We start from the raw sequence: 14,869 nt of genomic DNA, 5'->3' as shown, positions 1-14,869 counted from the left end.
GTTCAGTGACAGAGACCCTGCTTACCCTGGGTTCCAAACCCAGCAGAGCACAGAAGAAAGGAAGGAAGAAAGGGAGGGGGGAGGGAAGAAGGAAGCAAAGAGGAGAGGAAGGAAGGAAGGAAGGAGGAGAGAAGGAAGGCAGGCAGGCAGGAAGGAAGCAAGGATACTCGTTTGTTAAAAAATTGAGAGATGATTCATCAACCTGCCTGGGATAATCATAAAATAGATCAAAACAGAGAAATGACTCTACTGTTTGAAAACGTTAAAGAAACAGAAAGAATTTGGTAATTACTTTTAAGAGGAATAATACAAATAACAGTTTTTTATCTTCAAGGAAGAAATATAGACCCAGAGGTTTCAGGTTCCTTTAACTGATATTGTTAATTTGTCCTCCAAAAAGGTGCACGAATACTTATTTCTGCTAACCATTTGCTGAGACACTGTCTGTTTCCCCAAATTTACCTATACTAATTATCTTTCTGACACTATAATGAAATGCCTGAGATAACTTACAGAGAAAAGGTTTATTTTTGCTTGCAGTTCTGAGATTCTAGTTTCAAATCATATGGCCCTATTACTTTGGATCTCTGGCAAGGGGAGCACATTATGGTAGGAAATAGCAGGAGTAATACAGGGTAATACCATTATGTCATGAGCCAGGAAGCCACCTTCACCCCCCCCACCCAACAAAGAGTAGCTAGGGTCCTACCATCCCATTCTGGGGACTGCCCCCACTGACCTAAGAACCTTCCACCCATCCAAGTCATAGTATCTTCTCAGGAGTAGAAACTATCCATATTTATCATGTCATAGGCTGACATGATATCTTGCTTTGCTTTGATCCTTTCCAATTGTGTGGAGAACATTTATCCATAGCTGCAGTTTTTCTATACTCAAATTGGTATCTGTAGCTCATCTGTCCCGACCACCTGCATCTCTTTGGAGAATTACCTGTTCAAACCCTTTGCCTGTTTTTCTCTTGAGCGCCTTGTCATTTATTATTTTTGTGGAAGTTCTTTGTATATTAAGGCTCTGTGTCTCATGGTGTAAGGCAGCCATACTTGTACCCTTGCCAATATTCAGTTGGATTGCTTTTCTTGCCAAGTTAACAATTTTTTAAAGGATATTCTTGGTGTTTTTTGCTCAATTATGCTTGCTTAATGAGGTGAACATTTTTTTCTTCTATTAATTAGGAGCTCACACCTTTTTTTCTCGGGTATCCCCTTGCCCACTTTTGGAGCGTACTAAAAGTGCCCTTTGTTGCTTATTTGTTTTGCTGCTTCATGGGATCTCTTCATGGGGCTGAACCCAGTTTCCATGACTTCTTCTAAATATGTTGTCATGCAAACTTTGGAGCTTGCTGTGATGAGCTGTCAGTGAGCCTCTTGGATTGCTTTTCAGGGACACTTCTGATGCCACCCTGGGTACCCCTCTCTTTGTTTCTTGCCCCTTTTCACTCTCTCCCTCTCTGTTCCCTGTGCTATGACATCAGCTATGTGCAGAGCATGGTTTGGTTGGGGCTTCTTTAGAGCATCCCAGAAATTCTTATGAGGCCTAGCATATATTGGGTACTACACTCTTGGTTGGCACAATTCAGTCTAAAAACCCCCCATATTTGTTACGCAATCATCTTTGAACAGGTCTCTCCCAGTCACCATGATTACCAGACACCCAGCACTTGTCCATGAAAAAAATACATTTAAGGTTTTCTTTTCAACTTCTTCAGTTTTAGCTTGTCCAAGAATCCTTTTCATTTGGTACTTTCAGTGCCCAGTCCCCCCGCCACAGGTGGCCAGCGTGTGAAAGCACACACACACTTCAGCAAGAGGAGCCAGTGTTGGGGGAGATGCTGGAGGTAAGACATGGGTCAGGGTGATTAGAAACTGGGTGAAGCTCACCCAGGGAGACCAGGCCTGTTCATCCAAGGGTGCTTGTGAACAGACGGCTGCAGAGAGCCTTGTCCTTTCCTTTTTTGCTTTTCTTCTTCCTCTTTCTCTCAAGTCCCTATGCCCGTCGTGCCTCCCCCTCCAAAGTCTACCTCCCTCCTGCCCTGTCCTCCTTTTCCCTCTGCTTTCCCAAGCTTTTCCCTCTCTCCATCTCTTTTTGTCTCCAATTTAAAGACACTTAAGCTACACCAGGCACCTCACACCCTTTCTGTTCTGTTTTAATCATTCTAACAATTCTATAGTACAACAGAATTTATTCTCTTTTACAGATGGAAAAATGGGACTGTTAGGAACTGAACTGAGGGACTGGTGGAGACAGGCTCCCAAACCAGATCTTCTGCAGAGTGTGTGCACTTATGGGTGTCAAGTTTAGGCTGAAGAGGATAGTATTTCACAGGGTATGACTTGTGCATAGGGAAGAGGGGCAGGTGTCCTGGACAGCACAGCAGAACTCTTCAACTCTACCCATGGCCGGAGCTGGCACTGTACTCCCTTCCTGTTTTCCATCTGTGCCAATCCCTGCCCCACCTGAGTCACTTGGTCATCTCTGACTTCTGCTTCTGTTTTTCAGTCTTTCCACTGTCCTCTGATGCCTCTTGCACACATTCAGAGGAGCATTATTACTTTGCAAACAAAACATGTCCTGCCCTCCCTGGAAGATGGGCTGTCTGTAGAGATTTCCTGCAGACTGCTGTGCTCCTCATGGCTCAGGATTCTTGTAAACTGCAGTCACAGAGGGTGGCACTTCCTGCCAGAGAGAACTGTGTCCTCTCCCTGACCTCTGTCTTATTATCCCTGTCGTCCATCTTAGAATCCCTCTCTCATAGCATCAGGGCCCTTGTCCTACCCATATCAGGTCATCCCAGGCAGGGAGAGAAACCATGTCATTTGGAGGTGACAAAGGACACAGACTGGGCTGTGTTCTTGATGTGGCATTCACTGACCACCTAGAACCTCTAAAAGCCAAAACCTGCTAGTTATTGAGTTCCAAAATAGTTAATTATTTTACCAATAGATAAAGGTGGAGAAAGTTGGAGGCTGCTTCCCAGCTCCCTTGAAGAAACCCATTTTTGAATACCATCATTCCTGCCCTCAGTTGGAGCTGAAGATGTGTCATAGGGGCTGCACCGCGGACATCCCTGCCTGCCACTCTTCCTTCCCCAGATCAGAACTGCCTTCTGCCTTCAGCCTAGAAACCTCAGTGACTGGCCTGGAGAGATGGCTCAGTGACTGAGGGCACTCACTGGCTGCTTTTGCAGAGGACCCGGGTTTAGTTCCCACACCCAAGTGGGGACTAACAATGGTCTACAACTCCAGTTCCAGGGAATCTGATGCCCTCTTCTGGCCTCCCCCATGGGTACACTTACATACATGCAGGCAAAACACACATAAATAAAAAGAAATTAAGAAAAAAGAAAGAAAATTCAGCAGCTCTCTCCCTAGACTCATTGGCCATTCTCTTTCTGGGTTTTAAAAGCAGACAATAACTGGGAAGCAAATCCAAACTCCTGCTTTTTGAATGGGACAAAGCCTTTCACATGAGGAAATAAAAGAACAACATTAATAGCTTGGAAAACAATGGTAATATTTAATTAACCTTTGGAAATGGCTGATCTGCACATCTGCACGCACCGGCTCATCCTCAGAACAGAGGCTCTGTGTGTGCCCAGGCCAAAATCAACATGCTGGGCCGTGCATTTCCTCCATCGGGATTTCACAGAGGGTTGTTGGGGGGGAGCACGAATATATCCCCCTTTCCTCTCCCTCCCAAGTCAGTTGTTTTACTTTTAAAAATTCATGTGATCCAGCTTCCCCGTCGGGTTTGGGCACGGCCTGTTGTGCTGTACATCTGAGGACCCCAGGTTGAAGGCTGGCTCCTTTCCCTGTCATTGCGGCAGACAGACCGTGGGCCCCCTGGGGGACAGAGGACCAGTTCTGATGACAGCAAAAATCAGCTCAGTGTGCCTGGAGCTCTCCCAACTCCACACGTGTCCACAGGATGCAGGGAATTAGACTCATCTGAAAGTGTCAATGCATAGCTTCTTTGCTTGTTTTTTATTATTTTTTTTTCTTTGCAAAGATGGCCCTGCTCTCTTAGTTTGAGAAGTGGTGTCATCTAGGGAGCAAGGAGGTTGGCTCATTAAAATATCACCTGGTTAAAGTAAATCAATGTTGATGGAATTGTTTAAGGTATTCCCCCTTGTGGAGCGGGTGAGCTGTGCTGATCAACTTGTCTTTCCTGCCATGAGCTGAATGAAAACCCTTCCTGCTCTGTACCCCACACCTGCTTCAAGGAGCATGTCTCACCATGGAATCAGAAGCCTGAGTTGATGGGTGGGAGCTGACTACTACAGCTCCTTTCAACAGCCACAGAAGAAAGAATTAGGGAGGGTAATATTTTGCTCTTTGGGATGGAGGAATTTAAGAGGGTGAACATCAAGAAAATGAAAATGGAAAGGCAGATAAGGGTCACAGCAGAAAGCATAGAAAATGGAGAGTCCTTTCTGGCACCTCATTCTGGCATTTGAGCATTCCTGGAGAGTTGCTGCAAGTTTGAGACCAGCCTGGTCCACATAGTGAGTTGTAGGCTAACCTGAACTACAGTGAGGTGCTGTATTAAGAAAGAAAGAAAGAGAGAAAGAAGTGTAAAGAAATGTTTATAACTAGTGATAAGCCTTTATATGAACAGAGAAAAAGTCTGAATCTTCTAAGACGCAAAACTATAACTTTAGGCAAAATCAAAGGCAAATGAAGACTTGGTCAGGGCAAGAAGAAGTGAAGTTGAACAGAGAAACTACTGAGTTGCTAAGGTCACTTTTTCCTGGTCAGAAGGACTTGCCACTATTGAGCAAACCAACTGAAAATGATGTTCTCTTTCTAGCAAGATCACCACATGCCGAGACGAAGAGGTTAGCTTAGGATGTGTGAGGTCTTTGCTAAAATGACCAGCAAGCACCTCTTCTGAGGAAGTTAATCCCGCATGTGGGCCTGCCCAATCAGTGGCACAGCTCACATGGCATGGGCAAGAAAGGCAACAGTGCAGAGATACCACAGCTATGAATTCTACTAGCAGCAATGGCTGGGTCGAGCTTTAAGGTCTTAGTCTTTTAGTTTCCTGAAAAGCACAGAAATTAGATTTTCTGGAGATAAAAGGAAATCTGTGATTTGGTCATGAGCCTACATTTAGACACCATACAGGGTTGGAGAGATGGCTCAGTGGTTAACAGCATGTACTGCTTTTTCAGAGGACCCAGTTTCAGTTCCCAGCACTCATGTCAGTGGCTCATAAACTATCTACAACTCCTGTTCCAGGAGATCTGATGCCCTCCTCTGGCCTCTGTGGGTACTGCAAGCATGCTTTGCACATACCTATACTCATACACACACGTATAAAATAAATGTATCTTTAGACACCATTTATTGTATCTAGCTTGTGCAAGATAGTTTACATGCCTTATTGTGTTTAATCTACTTTATAGATGAGGAAACTGAGAAACAGAGGGTAAATACTTTGTCTTGGGTCATTCATGATGTACTGCTTCTGAATAGGAATCAAAGAGTTGAGTTGAAGGATTCTGGAGAGATGGATCAGTGGTTAAGAGCACTTTCTGTTCTTGCAGAGGTCCCTGGTTTGGTATCCAGCACCCACATGGTGGTTCTCAACCACCTGTAACTCCAGTTCCAGGGGATCTGATATCTGATGCCTTCCTTCTTCAGGTCTCTGAAGGTGCCTGCTCATATATGCTGTGCATATAACACTTTCAGGCACACACACATGCACATACATATAAAATAAAATAAAAACCAAATCTTAGTAAAAAAGTGTTCAAGAAGAAGGCATTAGTTATATTCAATGGTTTTCATTTATTAAGTGGCTTTCCTTTGGTCTTGTTTAATTGTGTTTGGTAATTAGCCTCAGCTGTTCAACCTCGCTGCCACAGAGCAGTGCTTTGAAAGTCCAGGACTGGCTCCTCAGAAGCTGATCATAGCCCCTTCATCCACTTGGGGACACATGAGTCATTTCTCTGTGAAAACATAGACACCATCGAGCTGGGATTTTTGGAACAGCCTTTCCATCTTGAATATAAAATGGGTGAAAGTGAAATAAAGATGCAGCATCTGAGGGGAGAGAGTGGCACACATGTATGACATTCTCTTTCCTTGACTCCTCACCATCCCAAAGGGAAGCTCAGCTTCAGGAGGAATTCAGACAATAAAGAACAGCACACCAAAGAAGGTACTTATTGGGAGGAAAATGAATGATTTACAATCTGAATGCCCATCCGGACCTAAATGGCCCAGTGCCCCATCTGCCCACTGAGCCTGAAGGCTTGAGTGTGAGTTACAGCATCAAAGTCCCTAGGAACATTGAAGTAAAGAGCTGGGAAGGAACTCTACACATGAGCCAGCTAAAGTGCCTGATATAGTCTGTGCATGATCATACCATTCAGAATTAATAAAATATAGAGACCTGGGTAATATCTCAGTGAGGAAATAGCACATGAATATAGCACATATTATGGGGTTTTATAGCCAGGCCAAAGTCTTGTATATGGGCCAGTTTTAGCCCATTTTCTGCTACTATAATAGAACACACAAGACTATATATGTTATAAATAACTTATTTGGCTCATGGTTCTGGAGGCTGGGAAGTCTGGGAGCCTGGTGCCAACATCTGGTGAGGACCTGGGTGCTGTGTTATCTCATGGTGGGAGGCAGAAGGGCCAAAGGAGCATACAAGACAGAAAATGCAGACAGAGAACCCGCCTATTCTTCTCAGTAGTCCACTCCCATGGCAACTCAGTCTGTCCCAGGATAACAGCATTAATTCATTCATGAGGCAGAACGCTCACACCCCAGTCACCTCTTAAAGGTCTCATCCCATGACACTGTTACAACAGAATTCAGTTGCAACCTGAGTTTTGGACAGGACCTGCAAACCACAGAACAGAACTAACACAAATAGACTTAAACCAGTTCCAGTAAACAGCCTCTGACTTTGATGAAGCTAGAGGCCACAGAGAAGCAATGTGACATGCCAATGACACCCAAAGTCAGCCATGAATATTGATGTTGGAAATAACCAGTAAAGGCAAGGGACTTCTTCAGTGTCCTATGTATTTATACCTAATTCCCCGAGCTGCTAAACTCTCACTTTCAGTGATTAGCTCTCTCATAAAATCTAAGTTGACTCCCAGGAGGTGGAAGGAAAACTGGATGTGCATACTTAAGAGTGAAGGCTGTATAAATGAGTGTGAGTGTGCGTGTGCATGTGTGCACGCACGTGTGTGTGCATGTGTGTGTGCATTTTTGCATGCACACAGCGAGAAGCCGGGAGTCTGAGCAGTTTTCTGAGATTCCCCAGAATACAGAAGGCTTGTGGTGCATATGGGAGAACTGACAAGTACAGCAGAAGGTGAGGAAATGGCTGGAAGCAACACTAATGCCACTCCATCTGGAAAGAGGGGTACTGTTTAGTACGTCTGGAAAGCATTATTTCTGCAAATAGCTCAACCTCTATCAACTTTCAGGCAGGGATCCCGATCTGCTGCCAAAATGAGATCTCCCTGACGGCAATGTGGCGGGAGACGCAGAGCAAATGAACTAATAGCACAAAGCAGGAAAGCTGTAGAGATGGCAGCCGTGAAGGTACCACACAGCAAGCACCTGCCTCTCTCCAAAAAGACAGCCGGGGCTTCACATCGCATTAGGCTGGGGCTGCACTGGGGGAGGGCTCAACCTGGTGGGATTTGGAGCTCAGCAGTCATTTCCAACAATTTCTCACAATTTTGGGGCTCAGAAAAGCCCGAAATAGAGTTAGCCAAATGGCTTTCCTGCATTGATTTTTATACCCGTGGGTATTTTGAAGGAAATTAAATCCATGTGTTTCTGATTCGGTTGCCATTAGCACATGAGAATGCTGTTTTGTGAGAGTTATGGTGTGCCGTGGGTGCCTTCGCACTGTACTGCTAAATGCCGTAAAACCGTCTAGCCAGACACGGAGGTGCAAGGAGCCGGGTGTGCGCTGCTACACGCCATTTCCCTGCCTGTCCAGAAGGCAACGTGTTTTTGTCATTTGCATCCTTTCTGAATGTAGCACAACATGTTTCCTCATGCCTGTTAATCATCTATCATTTCCAATTTGAATGAAGCGGTATTAGTGTGGATGATGAGAAATTGCCCTTAACCACTAATAGTTAGATGGGATTCATTCCTAGGAAAGCAGCCCACAGGCTGGCACTAGTCTCCTGGTTCCAGGGAAAAGAGTCTGATCATGCTGTGGCCCCAGGAAGGTCATGAGGGCTTGGTACCCCATCACCTCTGCAGGTGAGCATGTGCAGGCCTGGGCAAGGGTGGGAAAGCTTGCCTGGAAGCAGGGGTGCGTGGGAGACACCAGGTTCCTGCTACTTGCCACCTCTGAACGTTCTCTTTCTTGATTATTGGGTCAAATACCTTGGATTAGGACTCTTTTTAAAAAGAGTTTTTATTGTTTTCACTTATTTGGTGTGTGTCTGTGGGGGGTACGTACAAGTGAGTGAAGGTGCCTTCAGAGGCCAGAAGAAGGCGTTGGATACCCTGGAGCTGGAGTAACAAAGTTATCAATTGCTGGATGCTGAGCATGGTCTCTTAGCCATGGCCATCTCTCTAGTCCTTGGTTAGGGCTCTTCCTAAGTCTGTCCTTCTTAATAACTGAACCCTATTTGGCTTCAGTTATCACATTCTTTGCATGATTGTATGCACAGATGGTTCGTAACATGCTATGGATCAACCTTTTTTGACTTTACAATAGTAAAAGCAACACACATTCAACAGAAACTGCACTTTGAATTTTGATCTTTTCCCAGATTAGTGCTGTTCAGTCTGAGGACTCCCCTGTGCTGTTGGGCAGAGGAAGCAAGCCATAGTTCACACCTTGCAGTGTACCTTATAGCTAATAGTGTGCAGTAGGTCAGGTGAATACAATGCATTTGCCATTTAGAGTATTATCAATTCATGATGGGCTGGTGGTTAAATAAGTTTAGTTTATTAAAAATTGGCCTCGTTTGGTCTTAGTTATGTAAATATTAATGAAAGAACATCTGTATTAAGTCCCTGGTACATTCAAGGTCTTCTACTTGACATTATTGGTAACTCAAAGGGAAGCATGTTTTTGCCTTTGGAGGGAAGATGTAAGAGAAAGAACAAGGGAACTAATTTATCAAATTTTGATTGTGAGAGAGGCGAAGGCAGGAGGATGGGGAGTTCAAGGCCATCCTCTAATACATAGCAAGTTCAAGGCCAATCTGAACCTGTGTCAAAAAAACCTATGTATATACACACACACACACACACACACACACACACACACACACAGTGCTAAGGGCATTATTTTCCACCTTCAGGTCATCATCAAAGAGTTTGCTAAAAATAGGCCTTATCACCCCCATTTTATGCATGGAATTTTTCTAAGGTTTAAGAAGTTTGAGTAATTTGCCCAAGGACACAGAGCTTGTAAATGGGGGAGTTGGGGTATGGATTCTCTTTTCTCTGACCACAAAACACATGACATTTTTTTCTCCTTACTGTTCCTTATACTCTAATAGAACAAGTATTAAGTAGATGTGTATAATACATAGCATTTGAAGAGAGAGAGAGAGAGAGAGAGAGAGAGAATGCTTAATTCTGCCTTGGGAATCCTGTAAGACATCACTGAGAAAGTATGATAATATTTGTTTGGGGATTTGAGGATGACCCAGTGGAGAGGAAAGATGGATTGCAGGTGGCAAAGGGAATGGTGAATGCAAAGATACAGAGGGCAGAAAGGAGCACACCCCAGGACCTGAAAACATACTACAGACCTCATTTTGACCACAGTAATTAACATATAAACCGCTGAAAAATTTCTGGTCACATTTCTCCTATGGACATGATTATCTAATTGTGTGTTTTCTGATCTCGTAGGATGGTCTTGTCCTGTTCTCTGACCTGCAGAAGATCTTCTTGGAGATTAGGTGACATCTCCAGGAGTGGTATGATTGACCTTGGCTTTGCTTAACCTTGACAAGCTCAGTGGAAAAGGGATTCCTTCAATTTTCCTCCCTTTGCACCATCACCTGAGATGTTTTGCTCCTCATTTGCAATGGAGAAAGTTTCAAGTACAGCTGGTGGTAATTTTGCTCTGAATTCAGAGGCTGTGGAGCGAATGGGAAATTTCATGCTGCAGCTGTGGCGATAGTAACTTCAGTAACTTATATGGTGTGTCCACAACCTGCTTCCTGTGAAATTGCCTATAAGTCTGGACAACCTGGGAAGTCACAGCTGAGTCACTTTCTAGAAGGTTCTCTAGGTTTCATGATGAGTCTGGTTCTTGCACTTCATACACCTGTGCTCTCCTAGGCCTTGGTGCAGTCGAGCTTTCTAACACACTAATAGGAAGCCCTCTGGGAGTGGTCTTATTTTATCATGTGGTAGTATATATGTCAGAAGCTGTGGCTGGGGATGTTGCTTAAGTGGTAGAACCTTTGCCTAGCACATATGAGGCCCTAGGTTTCATACCCAGTATGCCTCCCCACCCCCCAAACAAGACCTATTGCCGAAGCCTCTTGTGTCTTGCACAAGCCCTGCAGTGCTCCTGATGGAACATACTTGCCTGTCTCAGTTTAGAATTTACCCAAAGCACAAGCATCTTTGGGGGTATCTGTGCATCTAATAATGTTTAAACAAATCCTTCTAGTGTTGTTGCAGCCAAGTGAGAGCCCCACACTCCATTTAGACCTGGTAGAACAACTTGTGGTTCAGAATCTTTCCCTAATAAAAGCAGACTTCTTGCCAGGTGTGGTGGCACATGCCTTTAATCCCAGCACTTGGGAGGGAGGCAGATCTCTGTGAGTTCAAGGCCAGCCTGGTTTACATAGTGACCAGGCCAGCTGGGGCTATTGGGAGACCCTGTCTCAAAAAAGACCAAAACAAACAAGCAAGCAAGCAAGCAAACAAACAAACAGACAGACAAAGCAGACTTCCTCACAGGTCAGATGAAGAGGGCAGACTCGGCCATCACCAAGGACCTATCAGCTCTAAATTTTCTGATTTCTGATGGAAGTGGAGACTAGCTCTATACTCTCATTTAACCAAGCACCATCTTAATTTCCCTTCAGAATCCCAAGGACTGTTGCAATCTCCCAAAGCTAATGCTCACGTTTCTTTACTACATTAAAACAAACCCCAGTTTATTTTGCCGTTGCTCAGAAGGGCATTTCCCACAAACATATACATTAGCATCTATGTCATATTAACTCTTTCTGGGAAGATGAAAATAACCTCTGTTTACTTCAGATAGGGCACCAGTGAGTTTAATTGGGGTTGCCTACAGGTTCATGGGCAACTTATGGGTGGTTAAACCACTGAAGAAAATGTACCCTCCCATCACCAACCAATAGCTGTTTATATATCCTCAGAGAGGAGGTGGGACCTCATATGCCCCTCTCTCTAAGATGGAACATTAACAAGCGCAATCTTGTGTGGGTCACATTTGGGTAGTCATAGCTACTGACAGTTTAAAATGGAGAAGGATTGGGGGAGAGGTTGGTGCTCCATAACAATCCATGTGTCCACAAATCCCCTTGGAACCCTCTCTAAGGCCTTCACATCTCACCCCAGTCACACCACCCTAACAGAACATCAGTAGCGGACTGAGTAATAGGGCTGTGCAACTTAGCTTGGATATAGCAGATTCTGCTTTTCTAAGTTTTGTGTTTGCAAGAGCTAAGTCAGAATGCTTACAGTCCACTGCCTTCTTTAATTGAGGTCTTTCTGAGTCCAGGTGACATTAACTGTCTTGTAGACATGGTGGTCAACAATTAATGCCTGACCCAGAACCCCTCTAGCTGTTCAGAGAGGCTGGTCAGGTGGCTAGGAGACATCGCTGCCAGCAAGCACTGCTCCCTCTGTTTGGGAATGAAGGACCATAAATGGTGGCTGTCTTCCAATCTGCCAATAAATAAATAAACGTAGAGAATGTTGACACTGGTCTCCCTGCCAAACACCAGTCAGCTTCTAACTTCATCTTGGGGGGAGATGAAAGAGAGAAAGGGTATTGAATAGGTTTTTGAGAAGCAGCCTTAGATCTACTTGGAAAGCTCTCCTCCTTTTGGAAACCTTTCAATTGGCTTTCTGGCCCTCAGTGGAAAGTGAGACAGTTCTGTCAGACATGAGATTGTGTGAGCTTATTCACAATGATTCTCAGCAATAGCCTGAAATGGAGCCATTTCTAAGGATGTATTGTTGTCAACAGATACTTCAGCTATAATTTGGAATGGTAACTTAGCTCCTGGGAGAGGTGCATTTAGCATGCAGATTAATCCAAGACAGTTTAAGATGCTGGCCACACAAACACAATTTTAGGACTATTCTGTTCTGGGGCTTGATCTTTTCTTAGGCCACTGGTTTACAGCCTTCTCACCTCTGTCCTTCCGGCTTTGTGGGGTTGAATGAGCCTGAAGTCAGGCAAGATGGTGGCCATCTTTTGGTGGCCATCTTTCTACGTGAAGAAGACGTGAGAAGGCTATCTCGCGTACTTTCTCATGCCTACTGCTGGACACTTGCCTGTCGTTTCAGAAGTAACAGATGCTGTGGAATGAATGAATTTGGAGATGTGTGGCTTCCTTTCTGTGCTCCATACCACTAGGCTGTTTCTGAAGTTTGAATTGTTCTAGAATCTCAGTTCAGGATGCCTTCAGTTGAGGGAGGTCTGGCTCTTTTGTCACTCTCTTTACCCTTTTTCATATCCACCTTTCTTTGTTTCCTCATTCCCTCATCACCAGCACGGTGTAAGCCTGCTTCTGCCTGGGCCGTGGTACATCCTCTTGTTCTAGAACATGTACCTAAAGCATTCTGCACACTTCTCCCACCCTTTAAAAATTAGTTCACTGCTTTCTTGTTCCTTTCTTTCCTTTCCTTGAAAAATTTCAAGAAAGTTCAGTACAAACAAGCAGGAAAATCTAAGTGAGAAACTGAGGGCAGAGAAGGCAAAGGGCTAACAGAGAGCGACACGAGCAGTGCCTTCTTTTAGACTCGGTGAAGTGGCTATTCTCCTGGGCAGAGCTGCCAGCCTTAAAGCACCATGCACACTTCCATTTTCCAGTGTTGTTTTGACAGCTGAAGCATAAAGGAATTAACCCTTTGAGGGACTGTCTTCTATGGTTTGGCTACTGCTTTTCTTCAAAGTGTGATATATAATCGACCTATTAAGGCATGGGTGTGAAGGCATATTAGGATATGCATACATATAAGGTGTTTCCAGTTTTGACTAGTTTAGATATCGCTGCTTTCCCAGAATTTTCATAGCACGTAACAACCCAACTTCCTGTGTCAAGATGAGATTTTCAGGTAACTAGGGAGATTCTGTTTTCCAAGAAAGCTCTTGTCTTCAGAATTCAGGTTCCAAAGAACTGTGGATTAGAGCTATGGAAGTTTCAGTGGACAGCTTTCAGTTTAGGGGCTGGTGTGGTGCACAGGCAGCTGACGGCATGCTGTTTTCTAGCGTGTTTTTCTCTATGAAGAGACACGAGCCTACAAGACTGTGGGGTATTTTCCCCCCTAGGGTTCTTAATATACTATTGTTATTTATATTTTCAATCATGTGAAAGTACCCAGAGGCTCAGTGGCAAAGGAAGACAGTTGTAAAAATGGAATAAATAAATAAATTAAAAATTGGAAAAAGTCCTAGTTAATGATGTCTGACTTCCCGATTCATGTTATTACCACTCTTGTTGCTTTTTGGTTTTTGTTTTGATTCTTGACTGTTGTTGTTTTCCGGGAAAGCTGTCATTTATCGTGAGAACAAGAGCAGCCATGTGTTGATTTTTCTGGATTCTTTTTGGATACTATCCCAGTGCTAATGAAGGCCCTTCCAAAGTGCTAACGAGCTGCTGCCAAAATCAGTTATGCTGAAAACAATAGAGGAGAGTAGTGTGCAGACAGCATGTGTCCCCGTATATGCTTACACACACAGAGATAGTTGAATTAATATGTGCGTGTGCAACTTCCTGTGTGCAATTTGTACATACCCATCCTCTCATAGGAGGTATGTGCGGGAGCCACACAGAGAGCAGGAAGGTTGCCTTTTATGAAGAAACTTCTTACATGTGGCTGCAGAAATTCTTTGTTCGAAGAGCACAGTTTCTAGACTCTTCTGTGCACTTATTTTCCAGCTGAGAAACTATTGGAAATGTACATTCATCAACGTAAACAATATTGAAGGGGAGATCAACATGGCCATAGATTTTGTTTTATTCTGAAATGAGGATTTTGCTACAAGATGCACTTGGGAAATGCTTAGCTTAAGATTTGTTCCCGGGATGATTTTAATAAAGTCACCATCACTGATCTTTAAGTACTTTTGAGATTGTTTATTAGCTAGAAGGGGCTATTTTGTTGCTGGGGCTCTCTGGCTTCCATAGATTTCCCCTGTCTTTCTCTCAGTGTTTAATTATTCTCTCCTCAATTTGTTTATACAGCTTGGAGATGGGGGACAGAGTTCTCTGGCGACGGTGCAACTGACTGCAATCACCCTAAAGAGAAGCATTTAGAAGCTATAAAACCCAAGCCCGGCATGCCCCATTACATCGCAGTTATTCAAATGTAGTAAATTAAATTAAATAATCTCAAATAACTTGATTTCGGGGCTTTAAAAATTCATCTCTATGGTGCCCAGTAGTCAGTTTCCTTTACTATTATTGTTCATGACGTCGAATTTATGTGTTTTATGAATCAAAATCCTCGTTTGCCTCGCAGTCCACAGCGGCTCACGGCGTCCTGGACCAAGCCGGTAGCTTCGTGCGCTATCTATCGTCTGCCTCTGGTACTGCGGCCGAGAGGTCTCGCCGAACCCAGACTGCAGGGTTACCAGAGAGAGCCAGGGTGGCTGGTTGCTCAGTCCCGGCAAT

General features: G+C 44.2%; 1 long non-coding RNA gene across 1 annotated transcript in view; it reads left to right on the top strand.

Annotated features, from left to right (window-relative positions):
- LOC115071139 overlaps positions 1 to 14,550 on the top strand; it is a 111,010-nt gene extending 96,460 nt beyond the window's left edge. Inside the window, exons 2-3 of the long non-coding RNA XR_003850250.1 lie at positions 9,888 to 9,955; positions 14,441 to 14,550. This is a non-coding gene — a long non-coding RNA (uncharacterized LOC115071139). The remainder of the gene's footprint in view (positions 1 to 9,887; positions 9,956 to 14,440) is intronic.
- Positions 14,551 to 14,869: the final 319 nt, after the last annotated feature.

The sequence above is a fragment of the Nannospalax galili genome, unplaced genomic scaffold, assembly GCF_000622305.1.
Source record: "Nannospalax galili isolate Female #2095 unplaced genomic scaffold, S.galili_v1.0 scaffold397, whole genome shotgun sequence".
Lineage (NCBI taxonomy): Eukaryota > Metazoa > Chordata > Mammalia > Rodentia > Spalacidae > Nannospalax > Nannospalax galili.
This window is presented reverse-complemented; position numbering and strand designations above follow the sequence as displayed.